Below are 6,917 nucleotides of genomic sequence, written 5' to 3'. Positions count from 1 at the left end.
TCTCTCTCTCTCTCTCTCTCTCTCTCTCTCTCTCTCTCTCTCTCTCTCTTAGTTACCCAATTTTCCAGAAATACGACGAAAACATCGTTCGTCTTCGTTTCTTATTGATCCGCCAGTAATCGTATCATTCTGACACGTAGTCGAGTGATATACGAGCCTGATGAAATGGCGCTGCTAAAAATTTTCACTCCCGAATACAATGTCGCGATAAAATGCAGTCGATAAAAAAAAATCGGAGAATGACACGCAAATTAGCACGAAAAAGCGCTGAGTCGCGACCGATTTGTTAAACTCATGCCGGATTTACCCATGATGCTTCCACTTAAAAAATGTACGAGCGATCGCTTCGGCCTATTAGTGACTAAAGATGCATGGTTCGCAATTTCATGAATTGCGTTGTGTCCAAAAGAGCCAATCGCGTCGACCGTCAAATGAAAGACATGGCTATGGACCGTCAGGATTAAATGGTTCGGGGTGATTCACGGACGCTGGGGGAATCTGCAGGTACCAGGAATTGATCGGAAGCCGTTCATTAGGGCTACGAGAATAAAGGGCACATCGCACGTCTTGGAAATATGCGAATAATGTCACGTGCCGCCCTAATTACGATGAAACTTAAACTTTCATTAATTGCTGACTTTGCGTGCGTGTAGCTTGAATAATTTGTAGGTGGATAATTATTGGTTCGTCCACGGTCGCGGTATAAATTGCGTTGAAACGCAAAGGTTTTCATAACAGGTAAAAGTGATATCCGATATTTTATCGTCAATCATCGAGGCGCTTCGTAAATTTATCTACCGTCCTCCTAAGTGCACGTTGTATAAATAAACGGCAGAAAAAGAGAGAAAAAGAGAGAGAGAGAGAGGGAGAGATAATCTTATACCCTTCGATAACTTGTTGAAATAACGGTGTGCCATTCTATTTTGTCGTCTACTCTTCGCAAATAAATATATTAAAAGTTAGTAAAAAAAAAGGGAATAGGGATTCTCCAAAATAGAGACTTGTTTATTGTCAATTTACCGCGACAGAAATGCTTCAATAATGATACGGTACATAAAAAGATTGTTCGTTAAACATAATACGCGCATTATACAGTGCGCACGCGCGCGCACTGTATAATAAAACTATATCGCTCATCCCAATCTCGTTAGTACAGAATTTAATTCGATCTAGTTTTGGCAAGCACGTTAATACCATCGTCCGCGGTGGATTTTAATTTCGCTCACTTTTAGGCAGCTTTTTATATACACATACGGGGTTAATTAATCTATCGTTATCAATTTCAGCCGCTCTCCCATATCCGAAAGCAGTTAGTCAATGACTTTCACGTAGATCCTACGGCCGACCTCGGCCGACGATGATAAATAGCACTCCGAACTTAATTAAAAATACCGTCACGCGCCGAATATCGATGATCAGGTTTTCCCTTCGCTGAGGGAGATCGAGAAATGCGTGTACCACAGCCGGAGCACGCCGTAATGGTGGCCATAACGCAAAAATGACTGACGTCACCGGATGCCTTCAGATGACCTGCATTATCGATTTTATATCGTCGACATCCTCATGGAGGTCGCGGCGATGGCAGATTCCACTTTATCCCTTGCCGATTTTTATAATGAAACGGCACTTCGAGAAAGGATCGTGCGCGCACGGCCGATGCTCAGGCATCCCTGTGCGACCATCAATTTCCCTCTTTTCCATGATCTCACCGAAGGGCGAAGATTAATGTCGACTTACACAGTTTTTGCGCCCGTGAATCGCTCGATTCGGCTGACATACGAAGCATTGCCACTAAGATCACTCCAATTAAAGTGAAGTTTCTCGATGCACCAAAGAGAGATCGAAGTCGAAAGCACAATCGACAGAAGCTGCCTCAATATTTCCGAGAAAGTATATGACTCTGTTTCCATCGCTACGAAACTAAAATTTCGACAGAGAAGAGAGAGAGAGAGAGAGAGAGATACTTGGTACGCTCTTCGTATTCGCAGTGCGATAATTGCCAGACCGAAAGAAGTGATTGCAAAGCCCGACGAGAATAAATGAAACATCGGGAGAAACAGCCAGCTGCTTCTGGATATTTGGCGTCGCGTCTGTTTGCATTTAACCAATGCACTTCGATCGATTTAAATATAGTTTTAAATGAAATATTTTGAGGGTGATGCGGCGGAAACTGACATGTCCGTATTTTTGACAAATAGACTGATATTTGAACGCTGTACGTGATTCGTGAAGGTAAAATACCATTCTGTACTGAATGCTTCTTTTACAATATATATATATATATATATATATATATATAATTTTGCAGAATATCATATATTTATTTTCAGATCATCCAGTGGCGCTGTTAACTTACGATTATTCTTATAAAGATCGTTGTTACGAAAGAATTGAAAGTGTATAGTCACGCCCAGGTAGTAAAAGTCGATTGTACAATATCTCATTACAAAAATATCATACGCATTTTTACGAAGTCTCGTAGGCGCTGAGCGTATGAAATGTATTACTTCGGTACGCGACTAGTAACCAGTTGCAACGCGACGGGAATATAAAATATGCTGTCGTTTTCCAGAAAACTGTTTCATGAAATTCTAAACGTGAAGAAAATATATTGGGAACTATATTATACGCCGCATTTCTTCCACAAGCTCACCACCTGTCAGCAAGGTCGTAACAATTTATAGTCGACTGGTTGATTGATATCGACAGCGGCTAGTTTTTTAGTAAATTGCTCATATTTTTTAACGCATGTTATATATGTGTCGACGTGTATATATATATACATGTGTGTGTGTGTGTGGGTGTGTGTGTGTGTGTGTGTGTGTGTATGTGTGTTTGCTTATCAATATGAATTTCTATATTTGACAATACTTCTATCACGCCGAATAGACAGATGAGCCACCGCATCCTCTATGAATAAATTCTGACTTGTTTTTTTAATTCTTGCATGAAATTTTTAGACGTAATTAAAGCGCGAATTTAGGTCGGGTTGCTAATATAAATCACACTATGCGATAACGCTGTGACTCGGTAATCTCGACGTCAACGCCCGTAATTATTGATCGCCGGACAGTTATTGATCACTAGACTTTATGACTCTCCTTTTAAGATAATTTTCGTGCTCATGTTGCTTCATGGCTGTTGCGATTGTCGCGTATATTCATCCTCTGTTTAAATAAAATAAACGTTACCAGCAGACTCAATTAAATTACTTACAAATTCCTTCATTAGTGCTTCCTATCTATCGCCTTGAATATATATTTCGACAACGAGAGCCATAGCAGAATAACATATAGTATCATTATATTACGATCTCAATTTTGGCACTTCACCAGAAATTATCCGGTTGTTTAAACTTCTCCGAAAACTGCAATCGAGCGTTAAGAGCGTTTTAATTTATCACTGCCTGAAACCGTAGCGCCTTTTCCATGTGTCGGCTGTAACTTATATAACTTGCTGAGAAAAGAGGAGAAGGCGTTAAGTACGTAAAGAAAATAGAATAAATATTCGTCCTTTCACAAAAAACAGATACAAAATGAAGTAGCTAGTACTTACCTAAGGAGTTACAGAACTCTGACAGGTAAAAGCTAAGGTAAAAGGAGTTGTAAAAAGTTGTAAATTAATGAGAGTATGATTTTTTTTATATACGCTTATTAACAGTATTTTGTTTTAAAAAATTAAATTATATAATGAATGTTAACATCACTGTGTTCGTTTTAATTCTATTCTGCAAGAGAATCAATAGAAGTGATCTAAAATCAGTATCAATACATTCTTTTTATTCATTAGGGTTATAATTATCAATTCACGGAGCGGATTTTGAAAAAAAATAATGTTTCACAAAATGGGGGTTATAAAAAATCAGATATAGTCTTTTTACTAAAAAATTTGGACGTATAAAATAAATAAATAAGTTTAATAAATAAATTAATAATATAAATAAATAAATAAAATAAATAAATAATAATATAATAAATAAATTATAATAAATAAATAAATAAGTTTTGAAATTTGTGGAAAAACACCTCTGTAAAATTATAAAAACAGATAACTATAATATTAATGGATAAAAAATATATTGATGCTGATTTAAGATCACTCCTATTGAGATCAGGATGGTTACCGTTGAAGCATGATTTTTTTGCAGAACGGAATTGAAATGAACACAATAATATCAATATTTACTATAAAATTTATTTTTTTATCCCAAAATATTATTAAGAGATATATAACAAATAATTGATACTTCTACTAATTTAAAACTTTCTACTTTTTCCACATTTTTTATCCAATTTTTATTTCTGTTTAATTTTTATATTCTTTTCTATTGTGTATATGTACACACGCGCGTGTATGTATGTCAAAATCTTAAGTATATTGCTAGCTCGCGAAAGCTATACTCGTATTTCGGCATAGGATTTATTGATACACTGACTAAAGCAAAAAAAAAGTATAGAAATTAACAAATCTCGATTGCGTTAACATTATACATCTGAATATATTTATTTAAAAGTATATACATGTATATATATTGTACGAAAAAAAAAATATATATATATTTATTTGTACATACATAAACATATATATATTTTTTAGATTAATTGCAAATATAATTTTATTTACGCGTCGCGATAGAAATAAGAACGAAATATTATACGTTAATAAAAGAGTTAATTAATAGAAAATATATAAAATATTAATAAATCGTTTTATTTTTAGGAAGAATTCTAATATCGGCGAAATATCACGAGATCAAATTCGGCAAGCAGAAATGCAGTCTTTACGGTGAATAAACTTGCTGTTCATATATCATGCAGTAAGTAGCCAGAGACGGAAAAAGAGAGATGGATAGAAAAGTAGGATGAAAAGAGAAATTACATATTGCGAGAGAGAAATCACGGATGTAGTCAAATTTCATGTCTGACGAATGAAGTTAATCCGACAAATGGAAAATGCGTTTCACAAATCGCATTTTCGCGTTCACATTTCGATACGCTGCCAAAAATGCGGTGCAGATCGTTAACGGTTATGACGTAATTCTATTCCAAATAGCGAAGCGTTGTACGATCCTTTGACCACACGCCGATTAGTTATCCGTGGCCGTTAACGAAGTGCTTTACATGTATGTGTAATCTGTACATTAATATTATGCGCCTGTTTGCAAACTTGTATAGTAATTTTCACGACTGTTTAATTAATTAAATATATAATCTTTGGACTATACAGGATATCCCGGATCCCCTTCACAATCTCTCATAAAGACGTAGAACGGATTGAGATGAACACAAAAGTCCCATATCGTTTTGCGATATTCGCAATAATAGTCAAAATATTAATTAAAGAAGATTAGTGAATGATCACGCGCGATATGGTAGAAGAGCTGCAGTGGCACCGTCTACCGTTGTATACTTATATATTAAGTCAAACTGAACAAAAAAGTCCTGTACCATTTTGCAAATGACAGATTTTTAAATATTAATTAAAGAAGATTAGTGAATGATCACGCGCGATATGGTAGAAGAGCTGCAGTGGCACCGTCTACCGTTGTATACTTATATATTAAGTCAAACTGAACAAAAAAGTCCTGTACCATTTTGCAAATGACAGATTTTTAAATATTAATTAAAGAAAATTTGTACATTATGATACACAATCATGTAAAAATGTTCTTTAATTAATATCTAAAAATCTGGTCATTTGCAAAATGATAGAAGATTTTTTGTTCAGTTTGACTTAAGGTATAAGTATACAGCGGTGCCACTGCAGTTCATCTACCATATCGCGCATGATCATTCACCAATCTTCTTTAATTAATATTTCGACTATTATTGCAAATATCGCAAAACGATATAGGAGTTTTCTGTTCATCTCAATCCGCTCTACGTCCTCACGAGAGATTGTGAAGGTGATTTGGGTATATGCGTATGTATATGCGTATGTATGTATATGTGTAAAATGTCTGGATTTAAATATTCGAGCGTTTGTCTGCAGGTAAAACTCGTTAAACTGAATAGAAAAATCCTCTAATATTTTAAATATATATATTTAAATTATCATGTAATTTACGTAATTTATATTTACGTAATTAAATATTAATCAGAAAAAATGAACGACGAATGAATGCATGCGATGGGACGTATGTGCGATTGTTAGAACGAGCTCTGTAGGTAGTCTAAAAAGATATGTTTTGGACTTGTTGGCTGTTTCCTAGCAACGGTGGAAATCAGATCATAGCAAAAGGCGAAATAACGTTGCAAGTAGCGAACGGTACAGTGATACGTTACACGCGCGATTTTGGGCCGCACGCCAATATTTACAGTTGCAAGTTAGAAAACAAGTTCAAAACACATCTTTAGATTGCCCAACAGAAGCCTCATCTTACCGCATTACACGCACTGATTGAGTAATTTTCTTTTATTGCCATCTCAATAATTACTATGATAATTTACAAAATGGTGGAGAATTTTCTATTCAGTTTAATAAGTTTTATATTCATAAAAATATCGCTCTATTCCTGATAAAAACGATTATTCTGATTACTTCCTTTCTTGTAAGTAATGGTTATCTTCAATTAAGAATGTTTTTTAATAAGAACGTTTCCTTAAAATATCTTATCATACTTATCATAAATTTTAAGAAGGCTTAGTATCATATACACAAAAGACAATTTATTCTCTTTACGAGAATATCACAAAACTCTATTGAAGAAAAAGGTTGGTTCGATCTTAGGTACGAAGTAAACTCTGAATTTTCGTTTTACATTTAATTTTAATTAAAATGCTAAATTTACTATGATTTAAAATGTATTTTAAGTGGAGTTAATGCTTATAATGAAAATGTGTGCACGCGCGCGTGAGAGAAAAAAGAGAGACAGAGACAGAGACAGAGAGAGAGAGAGAGAGAGAGAGAGAGAGAGA

The sequence above is a fragment of the Odontomachus brunneus genome, unplaced genomic scaffold (genome assembly GCF_010583005.1).
Source record: "Odontomachus brunneus isolate Ranch 3 - 2012 unplaced genomic scaffold, Obru_v1 Obru_scaffold_002, whole genome shotgun sequence".
Taxonomy (NCBI): Eukaryota; Metazoa; Arthropoda; class Insecta; order Hymenoptera; family Formicidae; genus Odontomachus; species Odontomachus brunneus.
The sequence above is the reverse complement of the archived record's forward strand: the minus strand, read 5'-3'. Positions refer to the sequence as shown.